Source organism: Aotus nancymaae, unplaced genomic scaffold, assembly GCF_030222135.1.
Source record: "Aotus nancymaae isolate 86718 unplaced genomic scaffold, 86718_ANA_hifiasm-v0.15.2.pri h1tg000108l, whole genome shotgun sequence".
Taxonomy (NCBI): Eukaryota; Metazoa; Chordata; class Mammalia; order Primates; family Aotidae; genus Aotus; species Aotus nancymaae.
The window spans coordinates 6,784,577-6,807,744 of record NW_026988523.1 but is presented as its reverse complement, the minus strand read 5'-3'; the positions used below and the strand labels follow the sequence as shown (position 1 = coordinate 6,807,744).

At 40.0% G+C, this 23,168-nt stretch overlaps 1 protein-coding gene across 2 annotated transcripts in view; it reads right to left on the bottom strand.

The window, feature by feature from the left end:
• The window catches only part of RABGAP1L (RAB GTPase activating protein 1 like), a 726,923-nt gene extending 710,799 nt beyond the window's left edge, over nucleotides 1-16,124 (bottom strand). Inside the window, exon 1 of one of the 2 annotated variants that reach the window (XM_064370670.1) lies at nucleotides 15,990-16,124. The gene's annotated coding sequence lies outside the window, so the exon portion shown is untranslated. The remainder of the gene's footprint in view (nucleotides 1-15,989) is intronic. The other variant, XM_064370668.1, reaches the window with a different exon arrangement.
• Between the last annotated feature and the right edge of the window lie 7,044 nt (nucleotides 16,125-23,168).

Sequence of the window (23,168 nt, the reverse complement as noted above, 5' to 3'; positions counted from 1 at the left end):
GTACTTCTGATTCTAGATCCTTGAGGAACTGCCACACTGTCTTCTACAATGGATGAACTAATTTATACTCCTACCAACCATCTCGGCCCAAAAACTCCTTAAGCTGATAAGTAACTTCAGCAAAGTCTCGGGATACAAAATCAATGTCCAAAAATCACAAGCATTCCTATACACCAACAACAGACAAGCAGAGAGCCAAATCAGGAGTGAACTCCCATTCACAATTGCTAAAAAGAGAATAAAATACCTAGGAATACAACTTACAAGGGATGTGAAGGACCTCTTCAAGGAGAACTACAAACCACTGCTCAAGGAAATAAGAGAGGACACATACAGATGGAAAAACATTCCATGCTCATGGATAGGAAGAATCAGTATCATAAAAATGACCATACGCCCAAAGAAATTTATGGATTCAATGCTATTCCCATCAAGCTACCATTGACTTTTTTCGCAGAATTAGAAAAAACTACCTTAAATTTCACAAGGAGTCAACAAAGACCCTATAAGACAATCCTAAGCAAAAATAAGAAAGCTGGAGGCATCACACTACCTGACTTCAAACTATACTACAAGACTACAGTAACCAAAACAGCATGGTACTGGTACCAAAACAGACATATAGACCAATGGAACAGAACAGAGACTCAGAAATAACACCACACATCTACAACCACTGATCTTCCACAAAACAACAATGTGGAAAGGATTCCCTATTTAATAAATGGTGCTGGGAAAACTGGCTAGCCATATGCAGAAAACTGAAACTGGATCCCTTCCTTATACTTTACACAAAAATCAACTCAAGATAGATTAAAGACTGAAACGTAAAACCCAAAATCATAATAACCCCAGGAGAAAACCTAGGCAATGCCATTCAGGATACAGGCATGGGCAAAGGCTTCATGACTAAAACACCAAAAGCAATTGTAACAAAAGCCAAAAATGATAAATGGGATCTAATTAAACTAAAGAGCTTCTGCACAGTAAAATAAACTATCATCAGAATAGACAGGCAACCTACAAAATGGGAGAAAATTTTTGCAACCTACCCATCTGACAAAGGTCTAATATCCAGAATATACAAGGAACTTAAATTTACAAGAAAAAAAAAAAACCACCCCATCAAAAAGTGGGCAAAGGATATGAACAGATACTTCTCAAAAGAAGCCATTTATGCAGCCAACAAACATTACAAAAAGAAGCTCATCATCACTGGTCATTGGAGAAATGCAAATCAAAACCACAATGAAATACCATCTCACACCAGTTAGAATGGTGATTATTAAACATGCTGGTGAGGCTGTGGAGAAATAGGAACGCTTTTAAACTGTTGGTTTTGTTTTGTTTTGAGAGAGGGTCTCATACTGTTGTCCAGGCTGGAGTGCAGTGGTATTATCTTAGCACACTGCAACCTCCACCTCCTGGGTTCAAGCAATTCTCCCTCTTCAGCCTCCCGAGTAGCTGGGATTACAGGCACCCACCACAACGCCCAGCTAACTTTTTTGTATTTTTAGTAGAGACAAGGTTGCAACATGTTGGTCAGACTGGTCAAACTTCTGACCTCAAATGATCTGCCTGTCTCACCCTCTCAAAGTGCTAGTATTACAGGCGTGAACCACTGTGCCCAGCCCTTAGAAGTTTTTTCTGATGACTTTGATGGCAATATTAACAAATGTTGATTTTTTTTTTTTTTTTTTTTTTTGAGACAGAGTCTCGCTCTGTTGCCATGCTGGAATGCAGTGTCGCGATCTGAGCTCACTGCAACCTCTGCTGCCCAGGCTCAAGCAATTCTCCTGCCTCAGCCTCCCGAGTAGTTGGGATTACAGGCGTGCGCCACCATGCCCAGCTAATTTTTGTATTTTTAATCGAGACAGGGTTTTACCATCTTGGCCAGGATGGTCTTAATCTCCTGACCTTGTGATATACCCACCTTGGCCACCCAAAGTGCTGGGATTACAGGCACCAGTGGCCACCAAGCTGGCCACTATTTTTTTTTTTTTTCCTGAAAAAGGGTCTCCCTCTGTTGCCCAGGCTGGAGAACAACTGGTGCCACGTTTGCTCACTGCAACCTCTGCCTCCTAGACTCAAGTGATCCTCCCACCTTAGCCTCCCAAGCAGTTGGAACTACAGGCATCCGCCACCATGCCTGGCTAATTTTTTTTTTTTTTTTGTATTTTTTGTAGAGATGGGGTTTCACCATGTTGCCCAGGCTGATCCTGAACTCCTAAGCTCAGTCGATCTGCCTGTCTCGACTTCCCAGAGTGCTGGGATTACAGGCACGAGCCACCATGCCCAGGTGGACTTCTTTATATTGTATAATAAAATGTGTCAATACTGTAAAGAGCTACATAAATCAGTGAACCAATGCCTTACAAATAACCATTACAAAATTATGCATAGATAAAAGATCCATTCAAACTGCAAGACAGACCAGCAGATTTTAAACATACCAGGTTACAAAAAGTTCATTAATGTGGTGTAAGATTTCACATGGCAACTTCATATAACCATTAATAAACTACCAACTGTAGAATTCTAGTGTGGTATGAAAGAAAAGTATTGACATTATGTTAAAAGGCTATTAAAATACTCCTCTCTTTACATGCTACATATGAGGCCAGGTTTTCTTTGCATACTTCAACCCAAACAGCATACTACAATGGAGTGAATGCAGTAACAAATAGGAGAATTTGTCTGTCTTCTACGAAGCCAGACATTACAGAGCTTTGCAAAATGTAAAACATGCTATCTTCTCGTTAAATTGTTTTGTTTTGGAAATTGTTACTTTTCATTAAAAATAAGTTATTTAGGCTAGGTACACTGGTTCATGCCTGTAATCCTAGCACTTTGGGAGGCCAAGGCGGGTGAATCACTTTAGGTCAGGAGTTCAAGACCAGCCTGGCCAACATGGTGAAACCCCATCTCTACAAAAATACAAAAAGTAGCCGGGCATGATGGCGGGTACCTGTAATCCCAGCTACTCAGGAGGCTGAGGCAGGAGAATTTCTTGATTCCAGGAGACGGAGATTGCAGTGAGTCGAGATCACGCCATTGCACTCCAGCCTGGGTGACTGAGTGAGACTCTGTCTCAAAAAAAAAAAAAAATTGGCAGGGCATGGTGGCACGTGCCTGTAGTCCCTACTCAGGAGGTTGAGGTGGGAGAATCACTTGAGCTCGGCAGGCAGAGGTTACAGTGAGCCGAGATTGTGCCACTGCACTCCAGCCTAGGCAACAGAGTGAGACTCTGTCTACCCCCACTAAAATAAAGAAATAAATAGCCAAAAAAGCCTGTAGTCTAATACGGAAACAGTAACTTGCAATACAATGTGATTAGTATGACAACAAAAAGGAAAACAGTAATGCTCTAAAAGCACAAATGAGACATTTCTAACAGAGACCACAGTCTCAATAAAGGCTTTATAAGATGTTATCTATACTCAGACCCCAACTTCATGCCACCCAGAACAGAAAGGTGACATGGTTCATGCTCTCTAAAAATTATTTGTGCCCAAATGGTTAAGAACCATTAACTCTGGTATCTTACATAAGTAATTTCTAGCTACAGTTATATAATACTGTATTGAACAATGTCTAGTATTCTATAATCTTCAGGTCTGTATGTGTCAATATACATATAAGAAAATTAAATCTATGGTTATTCAAAGGCTTTTAGAAATCAATCATGCTGAAAAAATATTTGATGACCATACTAAGTTTATCCTCTAGTTTTCATTCTATTTCATATTTTTAAAATCTTCATAATATAAATACTTTAATGCCTTCATAAATTTACTGTGATACCTAATTTTAGCTGTCATCTTGACTAAACTAGGGGATACTCAGATAGCTAGTAAAAGCATTATTTCCACATACGCCTATGAGGGTGTTGCCCAGACTGCCATTTGAATCAGTAGACTAAGTCAGAAAGGACCACCTTTACCCAGTGTGGGCAGGCACCATCCAATCTGCTGTGGGATAAAATAAAGCAAAAAAGCAGAGGAAGGGCAAATTCACTCCCTTGCTCTCTGTTCTGGAGCTCAGACTTTCGTCTTTCTTGCCCTGAGACCTCAGAACTCCCGGTTCTCCAGCCTTTGGACTCCAGGACTTGCATCAGCAGCCCCCTAGTTTTTCAGCCTTCAGCCTCCAACTAAGAGTTATTTTGCAAAAACCTCAATTACTTTTGTACCAACCTTCCTTGCTACTCTCTATTCTATTTATCTTTTTCACCAATAAGACTTTCAGCTCTTCAACAATCTCTCATCTCTGCTTCTCTAGCACAAAACCCATATTCTACCTTATAAATAAATGCTTGTTGACAAAAACAATGACAGAGAATGAAAGCAACTGTATAAAAAGCCATAAAGTTGTAACACTACATAAAATTGTCCTTTCATATACATAATGATATTAAGTTTCTTCTCAAAATGCACACTCAGGAAATCCAAATTTAAGAAGAAACCGTAAGAAATGCATTAAGAACCAAGTATGTAATAACATAATATTAAGCCATTTCACTCACCCCATCCTCTAAAAAATCTTTTTAACTTGGCTGGGGGGTGAGGGGGAGCAAAAAAACCATAGCTACATTTTACTCAGATAATTATATATTTATGTTCAACCTAAGCGCAACTGACATTTAAAGAAAGGTGTTTGTTAAAATAGTTTAAAGAAGTAAACATTGATATCTATAACAAAACCATAAAACCCCTAGAAGAAAATACAGGAGAAAAGCTCCCTGATATTGTTTGGCCTTCGCAATGATATTGGTGGATACTACACCTAAAGCTCAAACAACAAAAGTATAAATAAACAAGTAGGACTACACAAAACTAAAAAGCTTCTGCAAAACAAACAACAAAATGAAAAGGCAGCCTATGGACTGGGAGAAAATATTTGCAAACTATATATCTGGTAAAGGGTTAAAATCCAAAATACGTAAGGAACTCTCGCAACTCAACAGCAAAAACAAAACAAAATAACCCAATTTAAAAATGGGCAAAGAAACTGAATAGACATTTTTCCAAAGAAGACATACAAATGGCCAACAGGCATATGAAAAAGCACTGAAAACATCACTAATCATCAGGGAAAAGCAAATCAAAACCACAATAAGCTATCGCCTCACACCTGTTCAGATGGCTATCATCAAAAAGACAAGAGATAGCAAGTGTTGGCAAAAGTGTGGAGAAAAGGAAACCCTTGCAAACTGTTGTTGAAAATGTAAATTGCTTCACAGACATTATGGAAAATGGTATAGAAGTTCCTCAAAACATTAAAAATAGAACCACCTATGACCCAGCAATCCCTCTGCTGGGTATACACCCAAAGAAACTGAAATCAGCACCTTATAGAGATATATGCCTTCACATATTCATTGCAGCGTTATTCACAATAGCCTAGATTATGGAAACAACCTAAGTGTCTACTGGCAGATGAACAGATAAAATATTTGTGGCATATATTTACAAGGGAATATTATTCAGCCTTAAAAAAAAAAGATACTGTCATTTGGGACAACATAGATGAAACTGGAGGACATTATGTTAAATGAAATAGGCCAGACATAGAAAAATACTACGTCATCTCATTTATATGTGAAATCCTTTCTTTAAAAGCTGAATACATAGAAACAGAGTACAACCACAGTTATCAGGGGAAAGGAGGGGGACGAAATGGGAATAAGTAGGTCAAAGGGTACAAACTTCCAGTTATGTAGAATGAATGTCTAGAGAGCTAATGCACAGCACGAGGACTATAATTATTAATATTGTATAGTATACTTGAAATTTGCTAAGACAGTAGATTTTAGATGCCCATACCACAAACAATTTTTAAAATTATGGAAGGAGATGGACAGGTTCATTTGCTTAACTGTAGTAATCATTTCAGGATTTTGTATCTGTATAGCAAAACAAATCATTTCATGATTTTGTATCTGTATATGTTTTGTATATGTATATCAAAACATCATGATGTATACATTAAACATATACAATTTTTTAAAAGGACAAAGAGAGAATGGTAATTATTAATGATCTAAGCTAAAATAAAATTAGAAAACTCTTTTGGGTACATCTAGCTAATTTGAGGATATTCTAATAGGAAAAAAAAAAGTAACCCATAACAGAGACTCATAGATTATTGATACTGAAAGGATCTTATAGGTCACCTGTTATTTACATATACTCCTCCTCATTGCAGAAAGAATTCAGGCTGCTAGAGATCATCTGATGCACTTTTTATTCAATACATCCCTACATTTCTGCAGTCCTCTACCTTTCACTCACAGATCCCTTGAACCCACACAAAATATGTCTTCTACTCTATAGATAACTTTTCAAATATTCATTTTTTCCAATTTATTTTATAGCATTACTGATTACAAACCAAAATATGTGTGCAAGATTTCAAAGATTTCTTTGGTGTCTCAAATATTATCCAATAAAATGAATATTCCAGAGACATTTGTGTGTTCTTTTGCAAATCTTATCTTTTTTGATTCTCCTAACCACCCTAAGAAATGTGCAAAGCAGGTATCATACTATTAAAGATGGTCAATATAGAGTAATAGCAGAGAGTCAACTATGATACAGATTTAGAAGCAAGAGATAACTGCCTCTCATAAGTTATGTGATCTTAAGCAAGTTATTGAACGCTAATCCTGCTTCCTCATCTGCAAACTGGAGATGTTACTATAATCGTTCCCACCTCATATGGTTACTGTGAAGATTAGCTAGATAATGTACATTTTCTTATGCAATAACTTCCCTATGTAAACACTCAATATTAGCTCATCGTTACTGTGCAAAGACGAGAAAAAAAATTGTCCCCAAATCACTTATTCTGACTCTCACAGCAGCACTAGACCTAGAATTAAGTTCCTGTGTTTTACCTACACTGTCTCCCACAAAACCAAAAATGTTTATAGTTACTTGCATCTTAACAACTTTTTTTCCCACCTTTGTACAACTGATAACAATGTCTAAAAGCCACTATTATCCTCCTCTAAGTTAAATTCTCAAAAGTTTAAAAATTGCACATCTGATCCCAACACTTCGGAAGGGCTGAGGAAGGAGGATTGCTAGAACCCAGGAGTTTGAGACCAGCCTGGGCAACATAGGGAGACTCCCATTAAAAAATTAGCAGAGTGTGGTGGTGTAGTACTGTAGTCCCACCAGCTATTCCAGAGACAAAGACTGGAGGACTGCTTTGAGCCCAGGAGTTCAAGGCTGCAGTGAGCTATGACAGTGCCAATGCACTCCAGCCTGGGCGACAGAGAGAGAGACCCTGTCTCCAAAAAAAGGAAAAACAGAAAAATTGCTAAAGCTCTCTCTTTAGAAAAGTAAATTCTCAGTGGAACATAATGAAGTTAGCATGCAACACAATGAAATTTATATTCAAAATAGGAAGTATTAGATTAACTGATAAACTGGTTTCTCTAACTTACTATTACTAGCTTATCTTTAAAAAAACTTTCTCTGGGCCAGGCACGGTGGCTAACCCCGGTAATCCCAGGACTTTGAGAGGCCGAGGCAAATGAGGTCAGGAGTTTGAGACCAGCCTGGCCAACATAGTGAAACTCCATCTCTACTAAAATACAAAAATTAGCCAGGCATGATAGCATGCACCTGTAGTCTCAGCTACTCAGGAGGCTAAGGCAGGAGAATCGTTTGAACCTGGGAGGCAGAGGTTGCAGTGAGCCGAGATTGTGCCACTGCACTACAGCCTGGATGACAGAGCAAGACTGTCTCAAAAAAAAAAAAAAAAAAACCCTTTATCTGATATTTTCAAATGGTAGAGATGGCTAATTTATCTAGAGTTAGGGTAACTTCTAGAATATTGAAGGAAAAAAGGAATGGAGGGAAGAAGACATCAACTGAGTTACCATTCAATACCAACTTGGTAATAGATCCGTGCACAGAAAGTCTGGGACAAATCAAAACATTACTCTAAATATGACCATTGACCACAGGGCTAATATGAAAGATTTTAAATGAAAGAATACAGTTCATGAGATTAAAAAAAAAAATTGGAAAAAAAGCAATAAATGAATGAGGTCTGGTGATAAACAGCTGCTGAATAACAAACTTACTCTTAAAAAAAACCTCAGAAACCCTACTCTCTGCCAGTATATATATATATATATAAAACCTCCCTTCAATGGTTGATTTTTCACTAAAGTAGAAGTATATTCTATTCAATTTTTTTTTTTTTTTTTTTTTTTTTTTTAGACAGAGTCTTACTTTGTAGGCCAGGCTGGAGTGCAGTGGCAGTATCTCAGCTCACTGCAACCTCTGCCTCCCAGGTTCAAGCGATTCTTGTGTCTCAGCCTCCCAAGCAGCTGGGACTATGAACACGCACCAACACATCAGCTAATTTTTGTATTTTTAGTAAAGGCTGGATTTCACCATGTTGGCCAGGCTAGGCTCAAACTCCTGGCCTCAAGCAATCTGCCTGCCTCGGCCTCCCAAAGTGCTGTGATTATAGGCGTGGGCCACCATGCCCAGCCATCAATGTATGCAAGATAAGCTGACTATAGAAAAATAAACTATTCAAAAAGAAAAAAAGAGAAAGATAAACTATTCAAAGAAACACCTAATAACCATTCTAAAAACTATGCATTTACACAACGCTCTCAGCAAAAGGCCTTACAATGACAATTAATCTTGAAGCACAGAAAACACTCCACGTAGTTTATAAAAAACTAGCAATATGTGTCTCTTAAACCTTCAAAACTCAAAACCACAGGTTTGTATTTTTTCTAAAAATAGTATTTATTTGCATCACTTGTAGTAGAAGTCTGATTTTTAAAGTCCCATAATTTTGCTTACTGCTAATAATGAGGACGGTAAATGGGTGTATGTGAGGGGTAAAGGAGAAGTTGAGAAATTCCTCACTGGTACATGAATGAATTCCATATCTGACTTTTAAAATGTGCTGCTTTCTTGAAACTGGGCATACAAAAACTCCCTTTGGGTTTGCATTACTTTCATATTTGTGAATACTTCACGTGGTAGTCTTCAAAGACCCAGAACACTTGTTTTCAGTCATTTGCCAGGTGGGCTATATTTTCACCACAAATTCCAAGAACTAATGGATATGTAAATATATATGTATGTCTACACATACATATACACACACCTATCTATGTGTACGTGTGTACATCTTTACAAATGTTTACATAATTTAAATTAAGGGTACCATCATCATACTTTTTACCACACACACAAAAAAAATGGTGGTAGAAAATCTGGAAAGATTCTAATAACCTCAATTTGTAAAAACTAACAAGCCTCAAAAAAGAGAGGGGAAGAAACTTGAAAAAAACACTATGCTGACATGATTAGCTATATCATTTAACTGGTGTGAGGCATCTGGGCCATGCCGTATCTGAACTCTTATCATGGAGTTTGGGGCGTGCTATATTGTGGAGCAGTTCATGTGAAACTGCTGAAACCACCTAAAATGATAAGACAACAATAATTACATATCAGGAGCTTACATAACTGAAGAAAATAGTATGGCAATGATACAATTCATATTTATTTTAGAACCAAGGCTCATCTCAAAAACTCTTTATCAACCATCCAGAAGTAGCCCAGCTTTTTACCAACCAAGTAGTTATTTACTATAGTAACTTCGTTACCAACATTTCCAAAATTTTCCACACACTTCAGTGATGAGCTATTAAACAGTGTCTGCATGTGTTGTTACCTGGGCAACACTTTAAGAGGGCTTTTACCTTTATAGAACTGGTGGGTCAAAGAGAAGCAAGGCTTCTTTAAATTGACTATATACCATTTTAATTAGAGGCAGTAAGTGTGAAATCATCCACAGACAGAAAAGCTTGAGAACTGCCACCAGTACTTCAATTTGATTAACAGACACAGGTTACTGGCATTTGCCTTCATTTCTAGCCACCCAATTCCCCTGAGAAACAAGGCAAGTTCCATCCAAGACTTCAAAACATCTTCAGCCATACAGGCTGTCAAAGACATAAATGCTGAAATCTAAGAAAATTCTTGAAGTAAAGAAGCTATCAGTCCCTTACAACTGGATTTGATATAAAATATCGTGCTCTGCTGCCCTAAATTCTAAAAGCTACTCAGTTCAGCTGCCACTCTGTATAACCTACCCTTCTGCCTGAACTAAACCTGCCTCCAAAAATTAAGATCTAGTCATGTAGAAATCACATTTTAGAAGGCCCTTGAGAAGACTTTCAAAACTGCTTCCTGTTCTACCATAGTCAATTTGATGCTATTTGGTGAAGCAACAACAACCAAAAAAAAACACTGTATCTCCTCACAAATAAAATATTTTTCGCTTGCCAACACTTTTAGGACTGGTAAACTCAAGCCTGCTTCTCCAACACTAATAATTATTCCCTTCAGCTTCTACTCTAAGGATACTTATATGCTCTCTGTGTCATATTTTAATCACAATATAAATCTTGTTTAATATTAAGAAGTACTAGATTACTCCAGAGTCAAAAATGAAAGAGAAACTGAAAAGCAGAAAGAAAAGCTGGCATTCTAGGGTCTCAACCATCTGGTGCTAACTGACTCTTTCTTGCCTAGCTCTTTCACTATTCATTTTTCCCTGTCCATACTTGTATGCCTTTGATCACCCTGGCCCCCAGCCCAGAAAGGCCTTTCTCTAATACTAGTTGTCCTATTCAAAATATAGTTCAGGGGTCAGGCATGGTGGCTCACACCTGTAATCCCAGCACTTTGGGAGGCCAAGATGGGAGGACAGCTTCAGTCCAGGAGTTCAAGACCAGCCTGGGCAACACAATGAGACCCCCATCTCTACAAATAATCCAAAATTAGCCAAGCATGTTGGTGTGCGCCTATAGTCCCAGCCATTTGGGGACTGAGGCAGAAGACTTGCTGGGGGCTGAGGCAGAAGACTTGCTAGAGGCCAGGAAGTCAAGGCTGTAGTGAGCTGTGTTGGTACCACAGCACTCGAGTTTGAGTAACAGAGATGCTGTCTTAAAAAATTAAAATTAAAAAAAAAAATAGTTCAAATGTCACCTCTTCTCTTAAAAGTAATCTCTCCCTCCTCTCTAAACTCTTATAGTTCCTTATCTTTATCTTTTTACCACCCATTACTTTCGGCTTTTCATTATCATTGTTGTTTCCATATTTAATCCCCCACCTAAGCATAAAGTCCTCAGGGTCAAGGTCCATCTTTATTCAAACTGATTAACACAATCCCTTACACATACTAAGCATGCTTAGGAAAGAAGACCACCAGAAACAACTCCAGATTTAGTCCAGAGCCCTGGCTTTGCTAATAACTCACTATCTGACCTTGGACTTGAGGCTTTTAGTATGTTCCTTCACTTACAAAGTTAGGAGGGTAGGCTAAACTAGTTGTATTTGTTGTTGTTTAACTGTAGGCTATAATCCATTAGCTGGATGTAAAATTAATTTGGAAGTCAAAACCCAGCATTTTTTAAATGAAATGAAATAATAGAAAATATCAATGTGTGTTATAAGCAATGAGGTGCTATAAATGTTTAACAACTACCTATGAGGAGGGAAGCCCTGGGAATACCAGTTGCTGAATTTCATGGTGAAAATAATACCACCATGACTAATTTCGAGCTGCCAACATGATGTCACTGGACATAGAGCTAATTAGGAAGAAATACACACAATTGGTCTTGCAAGCCATTACAGCCAACTCAGCAGGCCCCTGAAAAGAAAAATATTATTTCACCAAACTTTCAACTTTGTATGTGTGTGCGCTTGCTGAATGAAGAAGTAAAATATATTTTTTTATTGTGGATCAGAATCAAAAGAGTTCAATAAATGTTCAGGTAAACAATCTCCTGGTCTCCTTCATGTATACTACATAATTTGATAAATCTTACTCTTGGTTACATATGTCTCTTCACCACCACAATTCCTACTTTTCTTCAAAAATGAGAGTAACAAATGTCTATTGATATCACCAGAAGGCAAATTACACAGAGTAGGAATTTGATTTATGGATTATCAGCAAAGTGCCAAAATTCTTAGCGTCTGTTCAGCCCCACATACCTGAAGGATACAATACACTCCTACTATATCAATGGCAAGCAGGTAGCGGGTAGGAGGTAGGAGGAGGAAATCTATAGTATTAAAAAAAAATCCAGATAATTCTGTATTTGTGCTCATACCCCCACCCCACTGAATACCCAGGTACAGAGAAAATTAGAGCAGTAAAAAATAAATGTTCCATACCTGAATGTTTCCCAATCAAATTCCCTTGCATCCCTCAATGAGACCTCCATTACTAAGAATCCCCTACTAGAACTAAGCTTTTGCCATGGACTAGCGACACGTAGTTCTTGCTTAATTTAGAATAGGCAAGAGGGAAAATAACACAGCAAACAGTTGTTAGACTTCATATTCTAGGAAAATCAGGCTTTTATTGAAAAAAAACTGTCTTATTTTCTTACTTCTTATTTAAGCTTACTAAACTGGGTGAGAAGTTTCTTAAATATATTTTTGGCTGTACTATGTCTATCACAACACAGCCTGTAACCAGATTTTTCATGAGTATTTATAAAGAACTGTGTTGTTGTTGGGTTTTTGGGGTTTTGTTTTTTTGTTTTTTAGTCCAACAACACTGGCAAAATGTTTTCTATTTCAAGAACTATTTGGAAAATAAGAAGGCTCAGTATTTCAAGTATACTAATAATCTTAGCCCAAATCTAATTCTAAATCAGCTGAATAGATGCCTAAAAGTTTCCCAGGAAAATCCCCAAAAAGTACACCAAAAAAACACCAGAAAATAACAAAAAAGAGTCAGCACGGGCATACACTTGCTATACTCAATTATGCCATCCTATCTGTTGAATAAGAGCAATGTGGGAAGTAAATGAAATATGAAAAAGAGATGTTCAGAGATGCAAGCTCTGCTTAATTCATTAACTCTTCCTCATTAGGATCCACTGATGTTTACATACTTATGCCCAATTCAAATACTGACTATAAAGTCAAAATTATTCCCCATTCTGAAAGTCTAGAAGTCAATGTCTTTCTCTAAAACATCAATGTTAAAACTCTCCTTTAAAAATGAATATGTTTTACAATAACTCAGGCCCAAGTCCATATTTTCTTGGCCTCCACTGTTTGTAATGGCAAAACGCTCATCAGATCATCTCCACAAGAAATCTCTGAGCCATCTTTGAAATGCCATCACCTGGAACAGTCTTGGGCTGCTGGTCATCCTCGGACTCAATGGCTGACCCATTTATATAACTCAAGAGTTATAAAAATGTAGAACTCATTAAAATTAAGACATAAAAATATATATATAAGAAAAGAAAAAAAAAATTAAGACATAAGCAAGCTCAGTGCCTGGGAATCCCATAGACTTACAGCATCAACTTCATTCCCCAAACTCCCTCCATCCAGTCATAATGATCCATATCCCACTTGAAGACAATGGTAGGTTGGATTGCAGTTCCAGTTCTACACCCTCAATATGAGAAATTTTTGCTACTTAGCTACTACTCTCTTCAAAGCCAATCTCTTGAAGCCTAGCTATCTCCCATACATATTTTTACTTGGCACAAGAGAATTCCTTTTGATTACTACAAAAAAAATGGATAAAAGGACTTTCTGATTCAATGCTGTATCATCTGAGAGTTCAAATAAATATACAGCAATTGAGCAAATTCTAGTTTGGGTTAAGGCAAAGAAAAAAATTTAAGTTTTTAAAAGTCACAAATTTGCAACTGGTGAGCTGACCACATGAAAACTCCCGTTTCATGTGCCTAATAAAATTCTGTAATTCAAAGAAAAAAAAATATTATAACTACCAGGGTAAAAAGAAAATGATCTAAATCATGAAACAATTATCAAAGAAACAAAAATTCTCAAAACATCACAACTGTAATATATAGAAATTCCCATCAAATAACTCAGGTGGAAAAAAAAATTGGCCAAGTATGGTTGGCTCAGGCCTGTAATCCCAGTGCTTCAGGAGGCCAAGGAGCAAGGACTGCCTGAGGCCAGGAGTTGGAGACTAGCCTGGACAACATGGTGAGACCCCTGACTCTACAAAAATAAAATAAAAACTTAGCCAGGTGTGGTGGCATGTGTCTGTAGTCCCAGTTACTCAGGAGGCTGAGGTGGGAAGATTGTTTGAGACCAGAACTTCATGGCTGCAGTGAGCTAGGGCTGAGCCACTGCACTCCAGCCTGGGCACTAGAGCGAGACCCTGTCTCTAAAAAAAATAAATAAACAAACTACATACATTTACAGTCACATCTTTTTAGTTTGGTTTGCATAGTCACCATACGCCCCAACAGTACTGAGCCTTACTAACTTGTTTCCAGCTTTCTAAAAGACAATGTAGATTATATGTTCACATATAAGCTCTGCCCTACTTCATCTACTTCTCCCAGATGACTTAATAATACACATCAGAGCAAATGTAGGCTACATAATATGTTAACAAATAAACTCTGCCCTGTTTTATCTACTTCTCTCCAGATGACTTAATAATTCATAATATCGGTGCATTTATTGAACTGACTTAGTATAGACACGAGTCTAACTCAAAGTCTAGAGCTAACCCCTCAACCAGGTGTACATTTAATACAATTTGATGATAATGTATACATAAAGTTCATCTAGTCTTTCTCCTTGGAAATCTCATTGTCAATTTCATAAGGGATGCTCTACTGAGAAAATGAACACAGGCCAGTTTTCTAATACTAGGAGCTTGCGAACCAATATTTTCCATGAACAAAATCCACTTCCAATGTGACCACAAGCAAACTTCATATCTGTATCTTCCGACGTCATTACTAACGGATAGTCTATGGAAAATGCCAAATATAAACACTACTATAAGAAAAGTCAGAGGTTTTCATAAAACTATGTTTTCAGAATTTTAACAAGCAACTACTTACTTCCCCCTATGCACAAGGAAATTCAAACAAATCAAAAATCCCTAAACCCTCCAGTGCCAAAAATGAAGGCCTTAAAATCATTTTCCAAACTGTGCTGAAATCTGTCAGGCAAGCAAAAGTTCTCCCTACCATTAGTGTAATAAGGCTGGCATTTCAGTTTACCTGCATGAAACCATCAATTCTGCAAGTGACAACTCAAATTTTGGTACATATTCTAATATAACCCTATCTGAGAGATCCAAAGACCTGGACACACTGCCTAGTATCTGAAACCCGTCAGTTGAGCTCCCATGCACCCGGCCACCTCCATCTGGCCGGTGGCCCCTTTCCACATGCTGACGCACTGCCTAGCCCTGTACCGTTGGCGACCAGTGCAAAGTACTAGCTCTGTCTCAGAAACTTTGACTCAGTTATCAGGACACTGAGCACCCACAAGCTGGGTGAGGGTTGAGAGGAGGTGTTTGACATGCCCCAGGAGGTGAGGTCTACTTTGAAGCAGGGCATTCCCTGCAGGTAGGGATCTGCCCGGAATGCAGCCCATCCCAAACTACAAAACCACAAGCATCAACAGCAGGAGCCGAGCAAAGTGGTCGGCGGAGGAAGAGGAAGGGGGAGGGAGAGAAACGATGGAGTACAGAAGCCTGCGTGTGGGTAAGAAAATACTCTAACCACTCGCCCACCGGACGCAGGGCTGCTGGGACTGCGAATCCAGCAGCAGCCACAGCGTAGCAGCGGGCGGCAGCCGCGGAGGCAGCAATGTCAGGAGGGCACGGCTGGAGGTGGCGGTTGCCGAAGCCACTACCCCGCCCCCAGGTAAGGGTACCGACCCTACCCGCCCTGGCAGCGAGAAGCGGCCACCTGAGAGAACCGCAGTGTCCGGGAAGCAGCCAACAGTCCTGAGCCCTCCCCGCGCCCTCCTTCCTGAGGTCTTCCAGCATCCCCGTCCCGGGCCGGGGCCCCACCTCGACCCTCCCCAGGCTCAGCCCGACGCCAACACACCCAGGCAGCCTCGGCCCGCGAATCCAGGCCGCCGGGCCGCCCTGCTGCCCCTAGGAGGCCGCCCTCGCCTCACCTCTTCACGTCTCCGCGGGAGCTGCCGGAAGAACAACTCCTTCAGGCGCCCGCGTCCCACCCGCCACCTCGCGCTCTGAGGCCGGGCCGGTCCCGTTCACTCCGCCGCTGCTGGAGCCCTGGGAGGGCGGAGGGAGCGGAGAGGGGAGGGGAGAAGGACGGCCTGGCAGGAAGAGGCGAGGGAGGGGGCGGGCCGAGGAGGGGGGGAGGAGGAGGAGGAGATGGGTCGGGAGCGCGCGCGTCCAGGCCCCTTGGCGCGGCGTGCGCGCTCCTGCCGGCGGAGGCGCCCACTCTGCTGGGAGACGGCGGCGCACCAGCGTGTGCAAGTCCCGGCCTGGCTGCAGTTGAGCCGGGGGCGGAGTGAGGCCCCGACAGAACCCGAGTTGTTGGAGCAGCGACGCGCGACGGGCGGGAGTGCGGGAGGCGCCGGAGAAACCTCCACGGGGGAGGGGCCTGGTGGGTGGGACCGCGCCTGTGAGCCCGCCCAGACCGGGGAGCGTTCTGCTGGCGGTTACTGAGTTCTAAGATTAACTCTGGATGTGGAGAGGTTATTTTCTTGCTCATAAACCTGGTTTACATATTTTCATTCTTAATGCCCAGTAATCTTAAGGAAATTCCCCTGAAAGCGTACGAACTTTTTCACCAAGTACTCTTTTCTTCGCCTCTTTGAAGGTGTCTGGGTGCTTGTGAAGCGCTCCCTTGTTAGTTCTGTGAGACTCGGGAGAGATTGAAGAGGGAAATCACCTGCGGGGAATGAACAGGAAAGCACTAAGTAAGCACCTTCTATGAAGAAAATGTGCCCTCGTTTGCACCTTTTTATCCTTTGGGGTCAAAGATGTTGAGGTACAAACTAGTAGAATAAACCAACTTTTTTTACCACCTAGATTGTACTGATCCTTAACCGTGGACATCATTCTAGATCCTGCAACCAGAAATTACCTGTACATTTTCTGAATCTCCTTACTACAATGTTTCTGTGGCTATGTGGCACCTAACATGTTGAAGCTTATCCAGGTTGCCCTGTGCAGCATTTATCCCTCTATACAACCGCCGGGGACCTGCTTCATTCATTTGTATCTTACACAGTGCACCCTGCCTAACTCATAGAAAGCACTGGATGAACGTGATTGCATAGATGAGTGAATATAGTGTAGCAAGAGTTACTTGTGTCCAGTGATTGGAGCCCTAGAATGACTTTTGTTTAAATATCTCCCTTCTATCCCACTTTAATTCCCCTGCCCTCATTTTCCCACCCATATCTAAAAGCTACTCTGAGAAATGTGACATTTGTCCCTCCCTCCCAAATTCCTTCCCACCCCCTTTTCCTAATGTTAATGTCTATAGATGCTGAGACATATCAAGAGTGTCATAATTCTCTATTTTTTTTTGTTTCTCCTACCTTCTGTGCTCCTTCCCTTATTAACTTATGTATCTCAGGAGCCTACCTAGCCCTGGGCCTGAAAATAAATGCTGAAAGTTTTTATTATATTCAATAAAGTTAGGGCTAGAATAACATAAATCATCTGTTGATTTCCTGAAATGTACAGGAACTATTAATAAATCTGCAAACAAGAAGTACTGAGCCTCTACTAAATAAAGTACTAGTAAATTTACACTGTGCACCATGAGGAAGTCAACAGTTGACAAAGCCATAGTTTCTGCCTTCAGGTATCTTCTAACTGAGTGAAGCTAAAAAAAAAAAAAAAAAAAAAAAGGACAATGGATGTGGTGATTATGGGCATTCAACAAGAAACTTAGCCAAAAAAGATTTTTTTAAAAAAATGGCAAGTCCAAAACAAGTTTAGTGTTCCCCAAATTCAGTTCTGTATGTCTTGAAAGCAATAATAGAGGCCACCATTGGCCACTGCGAGTTAAATCTTCTATTTAAGTGGAGTGTGATATCTAAGTCACTGTGGTAGAATCTATCCATGTGCCAGCTTGCTACAAGGAAAAGAAAAATCTTGTCCCATGGCCACATATAACACCTCTAATCAACAGGGGTCATTCTTTGAAATTGAACTTTTCCTCACAGTACAACATAGATAAGAGACAAGTCAAAAGAGAACCTAGATAAGACAATTAAGGTGATCTGGTGCAAACTTATCTTTACTACCAGAAAAACAATTCTAAGCACATGCCAAAAAATTATTAACAGATCTTCAGTCTTTTACTCAAGAAGCTAAAAGGAATAAAAAAGTAATAACAAAGCATTCTTCATGTAGTGTGTGCTATTCACTTCTCTTTCCACTGTGGCTTCGTTTGCATTAAGCATATCCTAGCAGCCCTGGTCCATGAAAGGACTGAAACTCTCACTTTGAGAGAAGGTGTTATGAAATATTCCAGCATGATTCATAATATGACAAACTGGTGGCCCAGATACAAATCTAACCCATAAACATGTTTTATTTGCCATACATGGTACTTAAAAAAAAATTAGCCAAAGTTAAAAACCAGAAGATTTCACATGCATTTTGGGCTTCTCCTTAAAAAGGGGAAGATTTGGTAACAGTGGGCTTACATTCTTATGTGAACAACAATCAGGTTCAGGCATGCATTCTCTCTTTTGCCAAAGTCTCTACATTCCCTACGGTATCTTACAGTGTTGTTTCTCTCATTTATGTCTGCAACTCCTAGTTTAAAATGTAATATCAAATATTGGAAACAGACCAGGTACAGTAGTTCATGCCTGTAGTCCCAGCACTCTGAGAGGCCAAGGCAGAATTGCTTGAGCCCAGGAGTTCCAGACCAGCCTGGGCAACATAACAATACCCTGTCTCCACAAAAAATAATAATAATAATAATAATTAAAAACAAGTTAAACATTGAACAATAATGTAAGAGTTTAAACTGGTATCTAATGGTATAGAATATCATATTGATTTTATAGTGGGCATTATATTGGTTGATTCCCCAGGATATATTTCCACCCTTCTGCAATTGCAAGACAGCCAAGGATCTGATTAGGCCCATCTCTGCTCCACGTGTGGACAGTGATTGTGATAATCAGCCTATCTGATAATCAACCTAATCCCGTCCTCACTTGATCTGTCAGTATTCATTGATAGGCACTGACATGGGTCTAAATTGGTCCCAGTCACGTGAAAGGCCAGATCCTGTGTTTGTTGGGAAATGAAAAGTGCTCTTTTTCTTACTCTGGCTGGTGTGATGAGTGGATGTGCGTCCAATAGTTATTGCAGCCACTTTGCTACCATGAGGAAGTCAGCCTGAGGATGAAGCTGACACATGATGGAGGCACTTAAACCCAGCTTGAAGCCTACCCCTTCCGCTGAGACAGTAAATTTTTTGAGGCAGAGTCTCATTCAGTCGCCCAGGCTGGAGTACAATGGCTCCATCTCGGCTCACTGCAACCTCCTCCTCCTGGGTTCAAGTGATTCTTCTGTCTCAGACTCCTGAGAAGCTGGGATTACAGGCGCCTGCCACCAAGGCCAGGCTAATTTTTGTATTTTTGGTAGAGACTGGGTTTCACCATGTTGGTCAGGCTCAAACTCCTGACCTCAAGTGAACCACCCGCCTTGGCCTCTCAAAGTGTTGGGATTATGTGTGTGAGCCACTACACCCGGCCTGATTTTGACAGCTTTTTAAGAAGGTTCGAGTTTGGCTTTGTATTTCTTGCAGATAAAGCTAAATCTTTTCATGCATATTATGGAACGAAGAACTTTAGTTGCATTATATGACTCTTTCAAGGATACATTTCCAATGATAGATAGGTAACAACCTATTTGGCAAGATTTTAGAGGGTCTAGAAAGGAACTTGACCAAACCAAAAATTCCTTCCCTTAACTGGGCTACCTGATGCCTGAGAGGCCATCACTACACTTTCTTTTTTCACTTTGACTTAAATCCTGTGCCCTATTTAAATCAACTTTGCCTGAAAAGAGCATATCATGACTCGAATCAGTAATCTTGTATAAATGAGTTTATCAGATGATTTTTGAGTCTGTTTTTGGTAACAGGAAGATTTGGAAAAGAGTCACTGGCTATTTGAGAAAGGGGGAAATCAGAGAGAGTGAAAGATGTCACAGAGGTAAAACTGGAGATACAGAAGAAAACCTTTTATATTTCACAGTTTTATGTAGAGCTGAAGTTCAGAATAATCTGGACAAATCATACTGAGCCTATATGATAAACCAAACCTGTGTTGCAATCACCCATTTAAAACTGACTAAGAACACAATAAACAATCTGCATATAGGGAGCAGAAAATTTCCTCAGCAGTAGAAGAAGCAGGCAGAAATATACATGTCTTTTTTTTTTTTTTTTTTTTTTTTTACAGTGGCTCATGCTTTTTTTTTTTTTTGAGATGGAGCTTCACTCTTGTTGCCCAGGCTGGAATGCAGTGGCATGATCTCAGCTCACTGCAACCTCCGCCTCCCAGATTCAGGGGATTCTCCTGCCTCAGCCTCCCAATAGCTGGGATTATAGGCATGCGCCACCACACCTAGTTAATTTTTGCATTTTTAGTAGAGACAGGTTTCACCATGTTGGTCAGGCTGGAATGCAGTGGCACGATCTTGGCTCACTGCAACCTCTGCTTCCCCGGGTTCAAGCAACTCTCCTGCCTCAGCCTCCCAAGTAGCTAGGATTATAGGTGCCCACCAGCAAACCTGGCTAATTTTTGTATTTTTAGTAGAGACGGGTTTTCACTGTGTTGGCCAGACTGGTCTCAAACTCCTGACCTCAAGTGATCTGCCCACCTTGGCCTTCCAAAGTGCTGAGATTATAGGCATGAGCCAGCACGCCCAGCCCCTACTACTTTTAGAATTTGATACTGAATGTAAAGGACATCTACCAAAAATGGTTTTTCCCATACCTTGTGGTAGGTGTCTGAAATTCATAAATTCATCTCATCATAGGAGTCCTTTTCTTTATATGGGGCAGTGACCCTCTGTAGTGTATAACAAAATCACCTTGGGAGTTTATTAAGCCTGCCTCTCTATAGATGTGGCATCTCTCCTTCCTGATGCTTTCCCTACACGAGTCTTTCCAAACAGAGCTTTGGCAGTAAACTCCAAGTTCCCTTGAAATATCTCTATGCATATCTATATGCTCAACCCCCAAGAAATACCTGTAAGATAGGCCCCAGGACTTGTTTTAACTTTTTATTATAAAAAATGTTTAAGCACATGAAAAGTAGAGAGAAGAGTATAATGAGCCTTCATGAGTCAGTCATTCAGCTTGAACAATTATCAACCTATGGCCAATCTCCTTCCCACCCCTCACATGGATATTACCCATAAATACTTCATCATACAAAGCTCTAAAAGATAAGAATTCTCGACCACTCATGGTGGCTTAGGCCTATAATCCCAGCACTTTGGGAGACCAAGGCAGGAGGATTACTTGAGTCCAGGAGTTTGAGACCAGCCTGGGAAACATAGCTAGACCACATCTCTACAAAAAATTAAAAAATTAACCAGGGGTGATGGCATGCACCTATGGTCCCAGCTACTTGGGAGGCTGAGGTAGGAAGACCGCTTGAGCCTGGGAGATCAATGCTGCAGTGAGCCACGGTGGTGCCATTTGCACTTCAACATGAGTGACAGAGCAAGACACTGTCTCAAAAAAATAAAAAAATAACGATTCCTTTTTGCAATCAATAAAATCCAGAATATGGGAAACTATAGGACATACCACCAAGTTTCTTCAGCAAATAAATTGCATAGACATAAGTGAGAAGGATTGGTTGAACGTGCTTGGATGTTGATTTTGTGTGTTTTTAACATCTTCATAAGATATAACATACAATAAACCATTGGTATTTAAAGTGTACAGTCTGACAAGTTTTGACACATATATACAACTGTAACACCACCACCACCACAGTTAAGGTAGTAAACGTATCCATCATGCCCCTTTGTAATCTCTCCCTCCTACTCTGACTCATCCCCATCCCCGTCATGTCCTCAGGCAATCACTGATCTAATGTCACTATAGATTTGTTTGCATTTTCTAGAATTTTCTGTAAATGGAATCATACAGTAGGTATTCTTTTTTGTGTTGCTTTTTTCACTCAGGATTCATCCATGTTTATGCACTTGTCAACAGTCTATTCCTTCTAAGTCTTTGAGTCTCACAACATGTATCTAGTTCCAGTACTCATGTGAGCCACTGGGCTTCAGCATATACTTGCCTTCAGCTTCCGGTAATGCTCTGGTTTTTTGTTTTCCTTTTACTAAAAGCTAGGGATTTCCTTTTCTCTTTTTTTCTTTTCTGTTTTTTTTCTTTTCTTTTCTTTTTGTTGTTGTTTTGATGTCTAAAAAAAAAATTTTTTAAGACAAGATTTCACTGTGTCATCCAGGCCAGAGTGGAAGTGGCATGATCACAGCTCATTGCAGCCTCAATCCCCTGGGCTCAAGCGATCCTTCCCGCCTCAGCCTCCCAAGTAGCTGGGACCTCAGGTGCACGCCACCATGCCTGGATTATTATTTTTTATTTTTGGAAGAAATGGGGCGTCTCTGTGTTGCCCAGGCTAGTCTTGAACTTCTGGGCTCAAGTGATCCTCCTGCCTCAGCCTCCCAAAGTGCTAGGATTACATCCACCATACCTAGCTGATTTCCCTTGCTTGCTTTCAAGCTTGGCAAAATAAATTTTTTCAATTTTTAAAATTATTATCCAGCATTTTTTTTATATTTTTGGAAAGGTGGGGAGTCTTCCCTTGTCAGGTAGCTAGCCATATTAGTCTGAATTATATTAATTTTTTAACAATGTGAAGAAACTATACAAAGAAGGAGCCTGCCTCTCTATAGATGCGGCATCTCTCCTTCCTTGCTGTCCCTACACGAGTCTCTCCAAACAGAGCTTTGGCAGTAAACTTCAAGTTCCCTTGAAGTACTTACCATAGGCCTACTAAATTACAGGTTTTGAACATATAAGAAACATTCCTTAAATACATAGTTTTGTAGAAAAGCTACTTCAAAAATTACAAATACTTTCATGGTAATGGGAGGAAAATTACCACCTTCCTCTTCTGAGTCAAGGGAAGTTCACTCCCTCTCCACCACACCCTACCCCTCCCTCCAAGGCATTTTTTTAGTCTTTTTCCCTTTGCTACATTAAAAAAAGCTGCAAATTTGAAAAATGTTTATGTCTAATTCTAAGAGACTCTCTAATACAAAATAAATGAGAATTATAAAGTGACAAATGTTATTGCTTTAGAACA